Source organism: Bombina bombina, chromosome 3 (assembly GCF_027579735.1).
Source record: "Bombina bombina isolate aBomBom1 chromosome 3, aBomBom1.pri, whole genome shotgun sequence".
Lineage (NCBI taxonomy): Eukaryota > Metazoa > Chordata > Amphibia > Anura > Bombinatoridae > Bombina > Bombina bombina.
Window position 1 is genome coordinate 1134640343 of NC_069501.1, and position 18490 is coordinate 1134658832.

An 18490-nucleotide genomic window follows, 5' to 3' on the forward strand; every position below is an offset into this window, starting at 1 on the left:
TCAACAAGCGCAAAAAGCATAACTTATAATATCACGTGTGAGTTCACGTATTCCCCCACAGAAGTCAATGGAGCAAACAAATCTAAAAATAAAAAATAAAAGCTAACACTCCACTCTCGCACAAACCGGGTCGCATATTCTCATGTGCGTTTACCAGACATTAAAATATGAATATTTAAAATTATACTGTTCTTCACATACATAAAATGTTCTATTTATTCATAAATACACATTTCTACATATACTGTATCTGATGTTTTTTGGTACTATACATATATATATATATATATATATATATATATAACTACTGTATGTATCTATATGATTATACAGTATATAGGGATACTATAGATATATAAGATATATACAGATATATATCTATTTAAAAATAGAACAGATTCTGCTATGTGCAGAACATAGGAATGTGAAATATTTACAGTAGATACATAATTTAACACTTTATTAAAAATCAATATTGCATAAGTATGCTTTTACATGTTTTCATCTACTTAACTGCTAAAGGGTTCCAATGCACTTCAATATAAATCTATATATGTGTACATATGTATTTATATGTTTACATATGTCTGCAAATACACATATAAACTGATAAATACATATGTATAAATATATATGTATATAGTTGTAATCAAAATGATTCAACCAATATTGCAAATCAGGTTTATTGTCAACATTTACAGACTTTCAGCTGATTGCAACAAACAAGTCAAACAAAAGCAATTAAAATAGCTCAACACTACGAATGCTTCAAGTGGTTTCCACAAATTCAACTGAAAATGCCACTTTTAATGAATTTTGCAGTCTCAAAATTATTTAACCCCTGAATAGAATCCCTTAAAACAGCGCAAATATGCATAACAGGTCTCAAGCATACCTGATGCAACTAATCAAGGGCTTCATGTGTGCTTGAGCTAGAATACATTAAATATCTGAACTGGCTAGGGGTTTGATGAATGTCACAAATTAAGAGAAGATCATCGTCCTTCACAAAACAGGAACAGGATACAAAAAGATAGCAAAGTCACTGAATGTTCTTAGAGACACTGGCCACAAGTTATCAAGGTCTGGCGGACCTGATCTGACACTGCGGATCAGGTCCGCCAGACCTCGCTGAATGCGGAGAGCAATACGCTCGCTGTATTCAGCATTGCACCAGCAGCTCACAAGAGCTGCTGGTGCAACGCCGCCCCCTGCAGACTCGCGGCCAATGGGCCGCCAGCAGGGGGTGTCAATCAACCCGATCGTACTTGATCGGGTTGTATTGTGGCGATGTGTGTCCGCCTGCTCAGAGCAGACGGACAGGTTATGGAGCAGCGGTCTTTGTGACCGCTGCTTCATAGCTGCTGTTTCTGGCGAGCCTGCAGGCTCGCCAGAAACACGGGGCATCAAGCTCCATTCAGAGCTTGATACATATTCCCCACTGTTGGAAGCATAAATCACAAGTTCAAAGTTAAAGGAATAGTGGTTACACTACCTGGACGGGGCAGAAAATGGAAGCTATCAACGGCCGCAACCAAACCCTTGAGTGACTGCAAAAATCCTGCAGTAAGATTTGGTGGCAACAGGCACTGAGGTTTCAGTTTGCACAGAAAGGCGTGTACTAAACGCAGAAGGTTTCTGTGATTTTAGTCACCATGATCTGGGGACCTGTTATGGAACACTCTTTGGGCAGGGGGTACATGGGTTTAAGGATACCCAGAGACTGCATGGAAGTGTTAAAATTGTATATGCCAGATAACCCATGTACTTTCATTACTTTGTCTTATGTCCACGTCATCCTGTATCCATAGATACAGGATGTGTACAGGGTGTGAGTGCCCATTGTGAGAGCAAGTGTGACTCTATAAACCAAGTGGGCATAAAGGACTTAATAGTTAATAAGAGCTGTTTTTATAGGTTTAGAGGTGTTTTATTTAAGTTTCAGATCTGATTTTGTCTCAGGAGTCTGTCTGGTTAAACTGATTGTGTTCCTGTGTGATTATGTTAACTAGATTGCCCAAAATCAGAATGTCTGAGTAAACTCCCACCCAGTTAATTAAGTTGATATGGTAATCTGTTTTTACCTGTGAATTGACAATTGTTTACAGGTGTGATGTTTTGTTCATATGTTTGTTTGTTTTACTGTTTAACTAATTCCCTCTGTATGCTGAAGTTCTGTGACTCTGGAATGCCAGGGTGTATAAATATGTGTGCTGCTGTTCAATAAAAGTGTTCATTTTGTGTTCAGAAACCTGAGTGTTGCCTCAGTTCTGTTCACCTCTCTAACTTTAGACTGCGGTCTGTCAAGGTATATGTAAAGATTAATATATATATATATATATTATTATATATTTGGGTAATCAGTACAAAATGATTCATTCATTCATAAAACATTAAATGCTTTGACTAACCAAATTCAATCCTCCCCCACTTCTGTGATTACACAGGATGGATCACAAAGTCACTTAAAAAAAAAATGTTGTCAAAGTTATATTGAGGAAGAGCACAGTTTTATGGTTTGAGATAGGATAGTACCATTGAGTCACTTCAAAACATCTCTTAGCCCATACAGTGAATAGAGACGTAAATGTCTAAAACTGTTGATTTAAGGCCTAATGAGATGCTCACAATTTGAAGGAAGTGGAAATTAGCCTGATGGAGCCTCAAAAATACATGCCCATATATCGGTTTCCTGCCAAGGTGAGGAGCCGATCCGTCTGGGAAAAGGTTTGAAAACACAAACATTTTATAGAACTATAATTTTTAACAAACACAAGTTAAATGATCCCCTGTGGAGCTCCATACACATCTGGCCTGGATTTAAGATTTCAAAATACCTTACCCTGTGTACTGTTGACAACAGAATATTTAACATATATACCTTAGACTGTATTACATGTCTATAATGAAATTCAGATTGAAATAAATTAAATGAATGACTGCATTGATATATATATAAAATGTTTAAGTTATTCCAGAATAAATACAATGTCTCTATTTTCCAGAAATCTAATGAAAATTATAGGAACAACTGAGGAAAACAAGAGATCTGCATAGACAAGATTTATACATTCAGGATTTATTAGAAATATGAAATATATTATATTCATGTTGGGATGCAGTGCAGTACTGAATATGAAATATGCTGTGGTTTTTATATGAATATATATCAGGATTTTAAATGCTATTACTTTTCGAATAGTTAGCAGTATAAATTATTTTGATGTAATATGATATTAGAAATAATACTGATGTTTCATATTAAAATAATCAGAATAAATAATATGACATAATACAATACATTTGAACATGTAAATTATTAATGTAAAGAAATTATGGCACTTATTACACATTTAAAAGAAATATTTTTAAATGTTAGAAATGGTTAAATGAATCTGTTTGTTTGTCTGCTGCCCCCCGATGGCCAAAATCCGGTATTACAGCCAAAAAACTTGACTGTTAAAAGATACTTCCCAGATGAACCAATCCATGTTCAGTTTCAAAGGGCCAATCCGAGACAAGCATACGTTGGGCATTTCCAATCTCACCAATGATGGGTACTGATCAAAAAAGGGGAGGGTGAGATCAGATGATTTAACCCCAAGCATAGAGAGAAAAAAAGGAGGCTGCTGGCTATAACTCTTGCTAACTTTGGCTGGTAAACTGTTTTGCTGAAACCCTGGACGAATAACTGCTGCAGTTATTATAAGCAAACAGCTACTTTTATTCTCCATATGCAACAATACTCCAATTTTGGTATTCTGAGGTGAGATTGAACCTGTTGAGAAATATTGGATATCGGTTTGTTTATCTGGGTAAAGTATAAAAAGATTGCTAATTACAGATAATATTTTTAAAACAAAATATATGCATAGTCACTACAGTTAAACTACAACTGATAGATTTAAAGAGCATATTTATATTTTAGAATTTTATTTGTAGTTTTAAGCTTGCCTTTTTATATACAAAATATTTAAAATAAATATTCATTGTTGCTGTATGTAGCAAACTTAAAGAAATAAATTGTATTTTAACCTTGTATTCATAGCCTGTGTAGTTTAAACTAACTGTTCACATATAGAATATATATATAATCTCTGGTATTTCAATTAGAGTGTATATTGCCCTATAGTTTCACTAAGCACTGTTAAAATTGTACCAGTCTGGATGTTTGTAGGTAATATCTTGTAATATCTTTGTGTTAATTGAATCAAATTCAATTGTGAATAAGGCTAGTTTTAAAAGGTAAACTTTTATGAACTTTGCATAGCATATTTCAATAGCTTTAAATGTGTATAATATTGACTCATACTCTGGTTCCTACAAATATATTTCAATTTATATTAATTTTATAGTCTAGTATATGCATATTGATTGAGGGTTTATTTTTAAAGGATAATTATTAAATATATTGTGTTATAACCCGACCATATACTGACAGGTTAAAGGGGGATACCAGGAGCTATTGCTCTGGATAAAGGGATGTCCAGGATGAGGGAAGTGTTCTGATGGAGGTACTCATTTGGAATACCAGGAATACCAGGAGGCATTTGGTGGCAAGCGCTGGGATGATTTTTTGTCCTGCTGACAGAGGAGGAATGGCACTTCACCCGCAGCTATGGAAGAGGAGCTGGTTTAGCGAATGCAGCAAGTGCTGACCCACTTTGACAAACCTGTTTCTGCACAGGACAATCTGGGATGGAGGGATGTGCTGCCTAGCTATCAGTCCGTAAGCAGCACTTCAAAGATGCGTCAATGGCAGCCAGTGAAGGATCACAGCCAGATGATTATGGCTGATGCGGAGGAAAAATTCCACAGCAGAGTGCAGAGAAGGTTGTCAATCTACAGAGCCAACCCATCCAAAACAGCAATCCAGGTCACGAACGCCGAGGTGGTGAAGCAGATCATTAGGTATCGGAATATTCAGACGGCTTAGATGCTGGGATCAGATACCTCTAATTGGGAAGTTCCAATATGGGACTTTGAGAGGCAAGTTAAAGTTGCCCTTGCTGTGCTCAGAGGACCAATTCCAGAGGATATGTGCCTGGAATGGAGAGCTCTGATTCGGCTAGTGATGTTTAATGATGCACTGGAGAATTGGTATGGCTGCAGAGGCAAAGTCCTGCCCTCCCCAGAACAGCGCTTCGGGGACCAGTTAAACTTGCAGCTCTGCTTAGTGAGAGCCTAGAGGACAACCCAAAGGTGAGGGGATAGCCAAACTGAAGTGTCTAGTGCAAAGAGACGTCAAGCTGGAGAATTGGTACAGAGCGTTATATTGGTTTGCAGATAGGTGGCAGTCGAGGGGAGAAACAAAATATTCCATGGAATGTAATGAATTCAGCAGCCCCGGCTTATTATGGGAAGCATTTGAGGAGAAAGTTGACTTTGGCAGTCCTGAGGGATATCAATTCTGAGACATTCAAAGCAAGAGGCAGGAGCTGTTACAGCCATCAGAAGTCTTGGAACCTGACCTGATGTGGCTTATCTATCAGGAATGGTACCTCAAGGTGGATTACCTAGAACTGCTGGAAAGTAGTCCATTACTTACTTCAGAGGCAGCAGATCTTGTGGACTTAATATCCACAGATGTTGGCCCGGGAGGTGTGGATGAGACAATGGTCTCCACAACTGGAGTACAGGGATGTGGGGAAGTCGGCCCAGATTCCCAACCCCCTGGCATGGGGACCCTAGTAACACTGTTATCTCCCCAGTGGGACCCAGAAATTGTGGATCTAATTGACTTTCCCTCTGAGGTGTCAGATGCGGATTACCCAGCAGAAGTCTGTCTTATTTCCACGTCACCCGGTATCCATAGATACAGGATGGGTACAGGGTGTGAGGGCACATTGTGGGAGCAAGTGTGACTGTATAAACCAAGTGGGCATAAAGGACTTAATAGTTAATAAGAGCTGTTTTTATAGGTTTAGAGGTGTTTTATTTATGTTTCAGATCTGATTGTGTCTCAGGAGTCTGTCTGGTTAAACTGATTGTGTGATTATGTTAGCAAGACTGCCCAAATCAGATTGTCTGAGTAAACGTTCCCCCAGTTAATTAAGTTGATATGGTAATCTGTTTTTAACCAATTCCCTCTGTATGCTGAAGCTCTGTAAATCTGGAATGCCATGGTGTATAAATATGTGTGCTGCTGTTCAATAAAGAATTCCTTTTGTGTTCAGAAACCTGAGTGTTGCCTCAGTTCTGTTCACCTCTCTAACTTTAGACTGCGGTCAAAGGGGGATACCAGGAGCTATTGCTCTGGATAAAAGGATGTCCAGGACAAGGGAAGTGTTCTCACTGAGGTACTCATTCGGGCGGTCCGTCACAGTTTCCATGCCAGAACCCTCAAGATGTACACAACTACTGACCCAAAAGCACGGCTACAATATGCTCAAAATCATATAAATAAGCCACAGAAGTTTTGGGATTATGTTCTGTGGAATGATAAAACAAAAATGGAATATTTTGTCCTATCGATCAGCAGTATGCCTTGAGGAAGAAGAATGAAGCATACGTTGAAAAGAATACTCTGCCTACAGTTAAGCATTGTGGTGGCTCGGTGATGCTCTGGGGTTGCTTTGTATCCTGAGGCACTGGAAACCTGCAGCGTGTGGAAGGCAAGATGTATTCATTGAAGACAACAAGACAATGATCCCAAGCATACCTCAAATTCCACCAAGGCTTTGTTGCAGAAGAAGTATTGGAAGATTCTACAGTGGCCATCACAGTCACCTGACTTGAACTCCATAGAAAATCTCTGGTGGTATTTGGATAAGGTGGTTGTAGCACACAAACATAAGAATATTACTCAACTGGAGGCAATTGCTCATTAGGAATGGGCTAAGATTCCTCAGAAATGCTGCCAGAAGCTGGTGTCTGGCTATGCATCTCGTTTGCAGCAGGTCTACTTAGTACTAAAGATGCTTGCCATGAAGGGGTTGAATAATTTTGAGACTGCTGAATTCATTAAAAGTTGCATTTTCAGTTACATTTGTGGAAACCACTTGAAGCATTCATTGTGTTGAGCTATTTCAATGTCTTTTGTTTGATTTGCTCATTGAAAACAGCTGAAAGTCTGTAAATGTTGACAATAAAACTGCTTTGCAATGGGGGGTTGAATAATTTTGATTACATCTATGTGTATATATATATATATATATATATATATATATACATACACAGTGGGTATTGAAAAGAATCACCCTCCTTGAAAATAATCACATGTTGTGGGTTTGCAGCCTGAAATAAATACAGACACAGTTTTTGTTTATCAAGTTGTAATTACTCAGTGCAGCGTATAACATCCAAGGGAAAGACATAACACCAACATGTCAGGCAATTCAAAAACAGAATCACTGATTTGGAAAAAGGATCACCCCCTTGTTTCAGTATTTTGTTGAACCACCTTTTGCATTTAATTACAGCCTTTTGTCTGTTGGGATATGTCTCTACTAACTTTGCACATCTAGACTGTGCAATATTTGCCCACTCTTCTTTGCAGAACTGCTCCAATTCCTTTACATTTGATGGTGACTGTTTGTGGACTGCAGTCTTCAAGTCATGCCACAGATATTCAATGGGGTTTAAGTCATTCACCTTTTTCTCCTTCAACCACTGTGTGGTCATTTTTGCTGTGTGCTTTGGGTCATTGTCATGTTGGAAGGTAAACTTTTTTCCCATTGACAACTTTCTGGCAGAGGCAGCAAATTTTCCTTAAGAATCTGATGGTATTTTGCCCCATCCATTATTCCTTCTATCCTGACAAGTGCTCCAGTGCCTGCTGCAGAGAAACACACCCATAACAGGATATTACCATATCTATGCTTTACTGTAGGTATGGTGTTATTTGGATGGTGAGCTGTATTGGAATTCCTCCAGACATATCGTTTGGTGTTGAGGCCAAATAATTCAATTTTAGTCTCATCTGACCATAACACATGTTTCCATGTGGCCTCAGAATCTCCTAGGTGTGTTATGGCAAAACTCAGTTGAGACTGCATGTGGCCTTTCTTGAGGAGTGGCTTTTTTCTTGCAACACTCCCATGCAAGCCCCATTTGTGATATTGTTGTCACATGCACACAATGACCACTTTTTGTCATAAATTCCTGCAACTGCTTCAGAGTTGCTGTGGGTCTCTTAGTAGCCTCTCTGACCAGTTTCCCCCTGGCTCTTTCATCCAGTTTGGAGCAACTTCCTGATCCAGAGAGGATCTCTTTTGTACCAAATACCTTCCACTTCTTAATAATAGACTTCACTGTGCTTCTAGGCATTGATACAGCCTTTGATATGTTCTTGTATCCATCTCCTGACTTGTGCCTGTCCACAACATTATCACATTTATCACAACATTTATTGCAAACTGAACACTTTTTGGCCACTCAGCAGGACACTATTTAAAACGATACATCATTGTCGTTAGACTTCACACTAGAACATGTATCCACATTCCAAGGGTTCTTTCGGCACTTAAATAGGGGTGAAGATTATTTTAGAAGCCATAACTCACTACTTCTGGTGGCCAATGCTATCATCGGATGTGAAATATTTTATAACATCTTGGGATATCTGTGCTAGATCTAAACCTATTGGTCTTTTATTGTAGGCTAGGTTTTTTTTTTTTATTTTGGGCAGCTTTTTTTAATATGGTTATTAGATTAGGTTTAATTGTTTTTATTTTGGATAATTTCATTTGTTATTTTTTGCAATTTAGTGTTTGATATTTTTTGTACTTTAGTGTTTTATATTTTTTGTAATTTAGTATTTTTTGTAATTGTAGATTTAATTTTTTTTAGTGGTGTTAGTTTTTTTTTTATATAATGTTTAATTTAGTTTATTTAATTTATAGTTATTTTAATTTTGGTATAATAGTTATGTTAGTCTAATATATAGTTTAAACTTAGGTTTTTTTAATTTCCCAGGTAAGTTTTTATTTATTTTAAGATAGGGATCTTGCAATTTTAATTTAATGTTAGGGGGTTGTTAGGTTTAGGGGTTAGTAGTTTAATTATTTTTTTTGCAATGTGGGGGGCTGGCAGTTTAGGGGTTAATAGGTTTATTTTGTGGCAGTGATGTGGGAGGCCAGAGGTTTAGCAGTTAATAACTTTATTTAGTGGCGACGATGTCGGGGAGCAGCAGAATAGGGGTGAATACATTATATTAGTGGCGGCAATGTTGGGAGCGGCAGATTAGGGGTTAATATCTTTAATATAGTTTTTGCGATATGGGAGGGCCTCGGTTTAAGGGTTAATAGGTAGTTTATGGGTGTTAGTGTACTTTGTGACAGTTTAGTTATGAGTTTTGTGAAACTTTTTTTTGTTACACAAAATCCATAACTACTGGTCTCAGATTGCAGAACAGATTGTGTCGGTATAGGCTGTAACGCAAGCATTTTAGCCTCACTGGAAAACTTATAATGGCAGCGCTATGGAAATCCCATGCAAAAACGTCATTTTTTTGAGTGCAGGATTGACGTTGTGTTACAGGCTAAAATGTTCGCGGTACAGCTTTACCGACAAAACTCGTAATATACGCTGAAATGGACATTTTTTCAGCATTAAAACCCAAACACAAACTTGTAATCTAGGTGATAGAGTTGAATTGCTGGTGAATTGTAGATGATTTGAACTATTTCATTAGCTATGCATTATGAAGGGCCCAACACAGTGAGTATCTCCTGCAAGAATAGATGGGTTAACCCTGCACACATAGCATGCAATTCTCCTATTTTAAGGGAATCATACACAGCAATGTGCAGGGCTAACTCAGCTCTTCTTGCAGGAGATACTCACTGGGTTTGGCCCTTCCTAATGCATAGTTAATAGCACAAATTGAAATGTTTCAAGTCACCTGCCATTAACCATTTAATGAAAAGGCCCATATGTTAGATCACTTTATTATTGGATAAATACTTGAATTTATCTATGAGTTTAACACCTGCAAAAAGCTTAAATGCATAGTTAAAGTCAGTTCCAGGGCAACAAGGAACTAATGGGGCTTGAAATGAAAATATTTGGTGAGCCAGTGCTCCCTCTGAACCATGATAGTTTAATTTTGAATTTCATGTCCCTTTAAAGAAGCACATTTTTTAATTGTATTGCTAATATATTTATTAAATTACAATATTGGAGTTACATAGATTCAATATACAGTATGTGCTGCTGTTTTAAAGCTGTATCCAATAGTGTGTGTCTTTATTTATAAAGGAAACAAAATAACAGACCTTATGAAAGGTTGCTCCATCTTCAAGTGTATAGTCATGCTAAAAAGAGACAACAGAAGAAAGGTGTCTGATTAATTACAGCACTCAATAAGGAAGATGAATGGAGTTCTCTGCAGAACTGACTGTGTTTTATCAGTATGGATTAAGGAAGCTTTGCTGCCTAATGTTAAAAAATGTAGGCGATTCAGCAGTTTTGTCTGGTAAGGTTTGTAAATAAATAAAATAAAAATAAAGTGTTATTTCAAATTGTTAAAATATTTATTTATGAGGAATTCAAGCAGAGAAAAAGATCAGCCATGGGTTAGATTGATACAATTTCCTATGCACATAGATCTATAGACTGCTAGCTAATTTGTTAACAGGCAAAATTAATTATAGGGCTTCTCTGGTAGTTGGAATTACCTCAAATAGGGAAAGCATTGATAAATGTTTTGGGTACATAGTTTTTTTAGAAACAAAGAAAAGAAGAAATCTATAATACATATTCAAATGCCCTATTTTAGAAAAAATGTATTTAATGTACTTTAAGGTATTTTAGCATAGCTACAGCTCAGTGATTAATTTAAAAATAAAAAAACATTGTATTAGACAGTTTTAAACATGTAGGGCCGATTTATCATAGTGCCAACGGACATGATCTGCTGTAGTGGATCATGTCCACAGCGCATCGATAAATGCTGACAGCATATGCTGTCAGCATTTATCATTGCACAAGCAGTTCTTGTGAAATGCTTGTGCAATGCCGCTCCCTGCACATTTGCAGCCAATCAGCCGCTAGCAACTTGGGGTGTCAATCAACCCGATCGTATCCAATTAAAATATAAACTCTATAAACTCTATAATTAAAATATACAGATTCATAAGCATATATTTATATGACACATTTAGACTTTTACAAATTGACAGTCCATAGACTTTGAAAGGCAGCCTACTTAACCTATAAGGTATTGTGTAAGCAATATTTATCAGTGGCTTTCCGGGGCAGGGAGGTTAAAGGGATATGAAACATTTTCTTTGAGGATTCAGAAAGAGCATACGCTTTAAAACAAAATAGAAGCTTTGCTCTAGTATTAAATGTGTTCATTCAGTTGATAAACTTTATTGAATGAGCAGCAATGCACTTCTTGGATCGAGCAGAACACATCTGGTGAGCCAATGACAATAGGCATATACAGTATGTGTAGTGACCAATCAGTATCTATCTCCCAGAAGTGCATTGCTTCCCCTGAGCCTATATAAAAAAAGAATATTAAGAGAATGAAAACAATTAGATAAGAGTATATAAGTTAATTGAAAATTGTTTTAAAACTGCAACCCCTATCTGAATTTGAAGACTTTTGTTTTCACTCTACTGTCTCTTTAAGGAAACAATCCATCAAAACTAGGATATTTAGCCAGTAATGTGGATGTGTTGGGAGGGAAAGCAGGAAGACCTCCCAACCTGTGACTATTCTACAAGATCTGGGACAGTTGAGAGGTCTGCTTAGTATCTCCATTCTGTTTCAAACAATGATTTGGCTTATTATGAATAACACATTTTGTGTGTATGCTATATTACAACAAACCCCTGCATTGAAAAAATATTTATATACAAAATAAATTATTTCAAATATTTGTGCTATCCAAGGGACAATCAGTAGCAAAAAACCCTAGTAGAGGTATACACAGAAAAAAAATCATTTTGGCCTCCTCCAGTTGCTCCACAGATCTGAGGCTCTGAAATAAGTTAAAAATTGCCCTTTTACTTCCCTCCCTCCCACTGAGAACACTGGTTGGCTAGAAAATGTCACAGGCTTCAACTGACAGGCTGAGAGGAACTGTCAATCTATTATGTTGCTCCTTCCTAGTTTGCATTTATTGGAAAATGGCTGCTTGCCTAATAAAATTAGCATACACCAACCGAAAATGAAAACGAACATTTAAAAAGAAAATAAAGCGCATTACCTATTTTTTTTATCATTTTCGTCAATTTTAGTTTGTGGTAAGCCAATGAAAATATCGAAAATGTCATTTTCGTTATTTTTGCCATTTTCTTTGATTCTTCCGAAAACAAATGCACATGTCTAATGAGCACTCAAACAAAAGCCTAGTATAGCACAGGGGCACTAAGATCCCTCACATAATTGACTTCTATGGGCAGGCCCGGCCCTAGCCATTGTGGGGCCCAAGTTGAGATGACAAAATGGGGCCCCCTGTCTCCCCGCCCTATCCCGCACCTATTTTCTTGCAAGTTTCTAGCTTGTTTGGACATCTGGAAATCGTATAACCTGAAACATTAATAAAAAAAAAAAAAAAAAACAACTCAACTCCATTGATGAACCCAAGTTTATTTTAATATATATATATATATATATATATATATATATAAATATATATATATATATATATATATATATATATATATACACAGTTGTATGCAAAAGTTTAGGCATCCCTGACAATTTTCATGATTTTCATTTATAAATGATTGGGCGTTTAGATCAGCAATTTCATTTTGATCTATCAAATAACTGAAAGAGACAGTAATATTTCAGTAGTGAAATGAGGTTTATTGGATTAACAGAAAATGTGCAATATGCATCAGAACGAAATTAGACAGGTGCATACATTTGGGCACCCTTGTCATTTTGTAGATTTGAATACCTGTAACTACCTAGCACTGGTTAATTGGAACACACAATTGGTTTGGTGAACCCATTAAGCCTTGAACTTCATAGACAGGTGTATCCAATCATGAGGAAAGGTATTTAAGGTGGCCAATTGCAAGTTGTTGTTCTCTTTGACTCTCCTCTGAAGAGTGGCAACATGGGGGCCTCAAAACAACTCTCAAATTACCTGAAAACAAAGATTGTTCAACATTATGGTTTAGGGGAAGGCTACAAAAAGCTATCACAGAGATTTAAGCTGTCAGTGTCCACTGTGAGGAACATAGTGAGGAAATGTAAGACCACAGGCACAGTTCTTGTTAAGGCCAGAAGTGGCAGGCCAAGTAAAATATCGAATGGTCAAAAACAGCCCACAGACCATCTCCAAAGACCTACAACATAATCTTGCTGGAGATGGTGTCACTGGGCATCGTTCAACAATTCAGTGCACTTTGCACAATGAGAAGCTGTATGGGAGAGTGATGCAAAAGAAGCCTTTTCTGCACACACGCCACAAACAGAGTCACTTGGGGAATGCAAATGCACATTTTGACAAGCCAGCTTCTTTTTGGAAGAAGGTGCTGTGGACTGATAAAACAAAGATTGAGTTATTTGGTCATAACAAGGGGTGTTATGCATAGCGGCAAAGGAACACAGAGTTCCAAGACCAACACTTGCTACACACAGTAAAATTTGGTTGATGTTCCATCATGCTGTGGGGCTGTGTAGCCAGTGCCAGTACTGGGAATCTTGTTAAAGTTGAGGGTCACATGTATTTCACTCAATATCAGCAGATACTTGAGAATAATGTTGAGGAATCAGTCACAAAGTTGAAGTTACGCCGGGCTAGATATTTCAACAAGACAATGACCCAAAAGAATGCTTAAAATCTACTCTGGCATTTATGCAGAGGAACAAGTACAATGTTCAGGAATGGCCATCCCAGTCCCCAGACCTGGATATCATTAAAAATCTGTTGGGTGATTTGAAGCGGGCTGTCCATGCTCAGAAACCATCAAACCTAACTGAACTGGAGATGTTTTGCAAGGAGGAATGGTCCAAAATACCTTCATCCAGAATACAGACACTCATTACAGGCTATAGGAAGCGTAGAGACTGTTATTTCTGCTAAAGTAGGCTCTACTAAATATTGATGCAATATTTCTGTTGGGGTGCCCAAATTTATGCACCTGTCTAATTTTGTTTTGATGCATATTGCACATTTTCTGTTAATCCAATAAACCTCATTTTACTATCTGAAATATTACTGTGTCCTTCAGTTATTTGATAGATCAAAATGAAATTGCTGATCCAAAGACCCAATTATTTATAAATAAAAATTATGGAAATTGTCAGGGGTGCCTAAACTTTTGCATACAACTGTGTGTGTGTGTGTGTGTGTATATATATATATATATATATATATATATATATATATATATATATACACATATACAGTATCTCACAAAAGTAAGTATACTCCTCACATTTTTTATTTTATCTATTCATGTGACAACACAGAAGAAATGACACTTTGCTACAATGTAAAGGAGTGAGTGTACAGCCTGTATGACAGTGTAAATTTGCTGTCCCCTCAAAATAACTCAACATGCAGCCATTAATGTCTAAACCGTTGGCAACAAAAGTGAGTACACCCCTAAGTGCAAATGTCCAAATTGGGTCCAAAGTTTCAATATTTTGTGCGGCCACCATTATTTTCCAGCACTGCCTTAACCCTCTTGGGCATAGAGTTCACCAGAGCTTCACAGGTTGCCACTGGAGGCCTCTTCCACTCCTCCATGACGACATCACGGAGCTGGTGGATGTTAATGACCTTGCGCTCCCCCACCTTCCATTTGAGGATGCCCCACAGATGCTCAATAGGGTTTAGGTCTAGAGACATGCTTGGCCAGTCCATCACCTTTACCCTCAGCTTCTTTAGCAAGGCAGTGGTCGTCTTGGAGGTGTGTTTGGGGTCGCTGTCATGTTGGAATACTGCCCTGCGGCCCAGTCTATGAAGGGAGGGGATCATTCTCTGCTTCAGTATTTCACAGTACATGTTGGCATTCATGGCTCCCTCAATGAACTGTAGCTCCCCAGTGCCGGCAGCACTCATGCAGGCCCAGACCATGACACTCCCACCACCATTATTGACTGTAGGCAAGACATACTTGTCTTTGTACTCCTCACCTGGTTGCCGCCACACACGCTTGGCACCATCTGAACCAAATAAGTTAATCTTGATCTCATCAGACCACAGGACATGGTTCCAGTAATCCATTTCCTTAGTCTGCTTGTCTTCAGCAAACTGTTTGCGGGCTTTCTTGTGCATCATCTTTAGAAGCGGCTTCCTTCTGGGACAACATCTATACAGACAAATTTGATGCAGTGTGTGGCGTATGGTCTGAGCACTGACAGGCTGACCCCCCACCCCTTCAACCTCTGCATTCATTCTTATATTTTTCAAAGACAACCTCTGGATATGATGCTGAGCATGTGCACTCAACTTCTTTGGTCGACCATGGTGAGGTCTTTTCTGAGTTGAACCTGTACTGTGAAACCACTGTATGGTCTTCCCCACCATGCTGCAGCTCAGTTTCAGGGTCTTGGCAATCTTCTTATAGCCTAGGCCATCTTTATGTAGAGCAACAATTCTTTTTTTCAGATCTTCAGAAAGTCCTTTGCCATGAGGTGCCATGTTGAACTTCCAGTGACCAGTATGAGAGAGTGTGAGAGCGATAACACCAAATTTAACACACTTGCTCCCCATTCCCACCTGAGACCTTGTAACACTAACGAGTCACATGACACCGGGGAGGGAAAATGGCTAATTTGGCCCAATTTGAACATTTCCACTTAGGGTGTATTCCCTTTTGTTTCCAACGGTTTAGAAATTAATGGCTGTGTGTTGAGTTTTTTTGAGGGGGCAGCAAATTTGCACTGTTATACAGGCTGTGCAGTCACTACTTTACATTGTAGCAAAGTGTAATTTCTTCAGTGTTGTCACATGAAAAGATATAATAAAATATTTAAAATATGTGAGGGGTGTACTCACTTTTGTGAGATACTGTATGTATATATATATATATATATATATATATATATATATACACACACATGTACAATAAAGTATATAGTTTATGTTAATAAATATGTATGTGCACACGCATTATAAGAGAACATGTGTGAAATAGTTTGTAAAATATAAACCGTGTCTGCCCGAATATGAGAGAGAATGTGTATGGCTGTACTACACCAAATCCTAATACAAGATACAGACAAAGGGCTCCATGTACTAAAGCGTCAATTTTCTCGCCGACAACGTGTCTGGTCGACTCGCTCGAATTTGCAGCTAGCGAGATGCTGCCCGCACGCCATATGTAATAAAAAACAGCATAAAAAATCTCGCGTCTAATCCGCATCGAGCGCCGGCGAATGATTCATACATCTGACGCCTCGCTAGTTACGAATGTACTATTATTTTCTTACAACTTGTCAGTCATGTTTGTCCCACGTGACTGTAGATGTCAGAAACATCACATTTGTCGCGGGAACTTGTTGCAGCACTATATAAAGTCCAATTTATCTATTTTGTCAAACTTGATAATTCCCGAACCTGAAGCGTTTCAAACCTATATTTTTTTTATTTATAAATTTAGTATGGCAACTTCTGGATTGGATTCACAGACAAACAAATCCAAGAATCCACACTTTTCATACCAGCAGAACCTGGTTCTTGTTGATATGGTTCTCGAATCTTATGACTATTTTTTTTTTTTTAATTCTTTTTATTAAGGACAAAAGAGAAAGGACAAATATGATTACAGTTTTACATCAAAGACGGCATAATCATGAGGAAATGACCCCTTGTACAGTTAAGTAAAGGTAGGTACAGTAACAGATAATGCCATGGAGCATTCTCTCATGTCCCATTTTTTTTTTTGGTTTTAAGTTACAAAGGAAAAGGAACAGATGTGGTTACAGTTTTACATCAAAAATAGCATTCTCATGAGTAAGTGAACAACTGTACAGTTAAGTATAGATAGATACAGTAGCAGATAATACCATATAGCAATCTTTCATGTCACATTTCTTGATTTACAGTTATTCTTTCTTATCCTTTAATTGGTAATAATTTCCTTTAACTTTCCCTCTCCTATCCCCCCCCCACTCCCCCCTCCCAGAAATCAGACATAACCTAACTACATTTAAACTCAATAACCATATCTTATAATAATAAAACTGCTCTAGATCTTACTTTGTGGTATAAAAAAAAACAAAAAACCCTCTCAAACTCCCTAGATAGAGATGTTCTCTCTCTCCTCCCCCCCACCCCCTCTTGTCTGCTGCAGGAAGCTCCACTCACCTCTCAGAGAGGCTGTCAGCATGTATTCAGTATGGGCAAAGGGGAGCAGTAACTGTTTTTGTGAGTCCATAGTTAGGGTTTCAATATATTTCCGCCATTTAGTAATAAAGTGTCTAAGTCGTCTGTCGGTGTCCATCTTAGTGTCTAGCTATTCGGTTATCAGTTGTTTGTGTACGCTGTGTTTAAATGCACTAAAGGTAGGAGCAGCATTCCCGGTCCAGACCCTAAGAATAGTCTTTCTGGCGATTAAAATTATGGTAGTTAGTATTGAGATGTGCCTAGTGTCTTGTTCCTCCCAATCCAAGAAGCAAACTTGCTCCACTTCTAACTTAACCCTGATTTTGATGACGTTTGTGATCCAGTAAGCTATCCTACCCCAGAACTGTCTAACTCGTGGGCAGGTATAGAAGTAATGAAGAAAATCCGGGTCGTCAATCCCGCACTTACTGCACTTATTTACCACCCCGAGCTTCCATTTAGCTAGCCTTCGTGGGATAATGTAATCTTTATGCAGCATTCTGATCTGGGATTCTCTCAGTGTCATAGATAATGTTGCCCTTTTAACGTTCTCTATACTGTGTTGGATTAGTTCTAACATATTTTCCCTTTCTATTTGTCCCCTCCATTTGCTTTCTAATAGTGTTAAATGCTTAGATTCAACCTGTTTCAGCAGTGTTCTATATATCCCCGAGATAGGAAAGCTTCCAATCTTGAAAGAGGAGACCGACGCGCTAAATACGTGCGGTTCCAAGAATTGTGGTTCTTCCCTAATTAGTTGACCGACATAATGCCTCAACTGGAGAAAGGCGTAAAAGTGGGTCCGAGGTAGCCCATATTGAGTCTGCAGCTCCTCAAAAGACCTGACACATTTTCTAGGGATGTCTAAAGCATCCCCCACCGAACATAAACCCTTAGCTTCCCAAATGGTAAACGGGGAGGTATCCATTCCGGGGGGGAAACAAGTGTTATTTCTCAATGAGGTTAGTCTGGGGGACACGTGCCATCGGCCAGCGTGACCAAGGGCTAGTCGCCATGCTCTCAATACATCCCTATAGAGAAAGCTATCTCTGACCTCCACAGGAATGTCATTAAGTGGGAAGTATGGCAGAAATGAGGGATCAAATCCCCCAAAGCATTTCTCTCTAGTTCATACGTATAAAAGTGTTCTGTTTTTAGTTGCCAGTCCAGCATGAGACGGCTTAGTGTTGCCCAGTTGTATAGCTTCAGGTCGGGAAGACCCAGTCCACCAGAGGAGGGTCGTG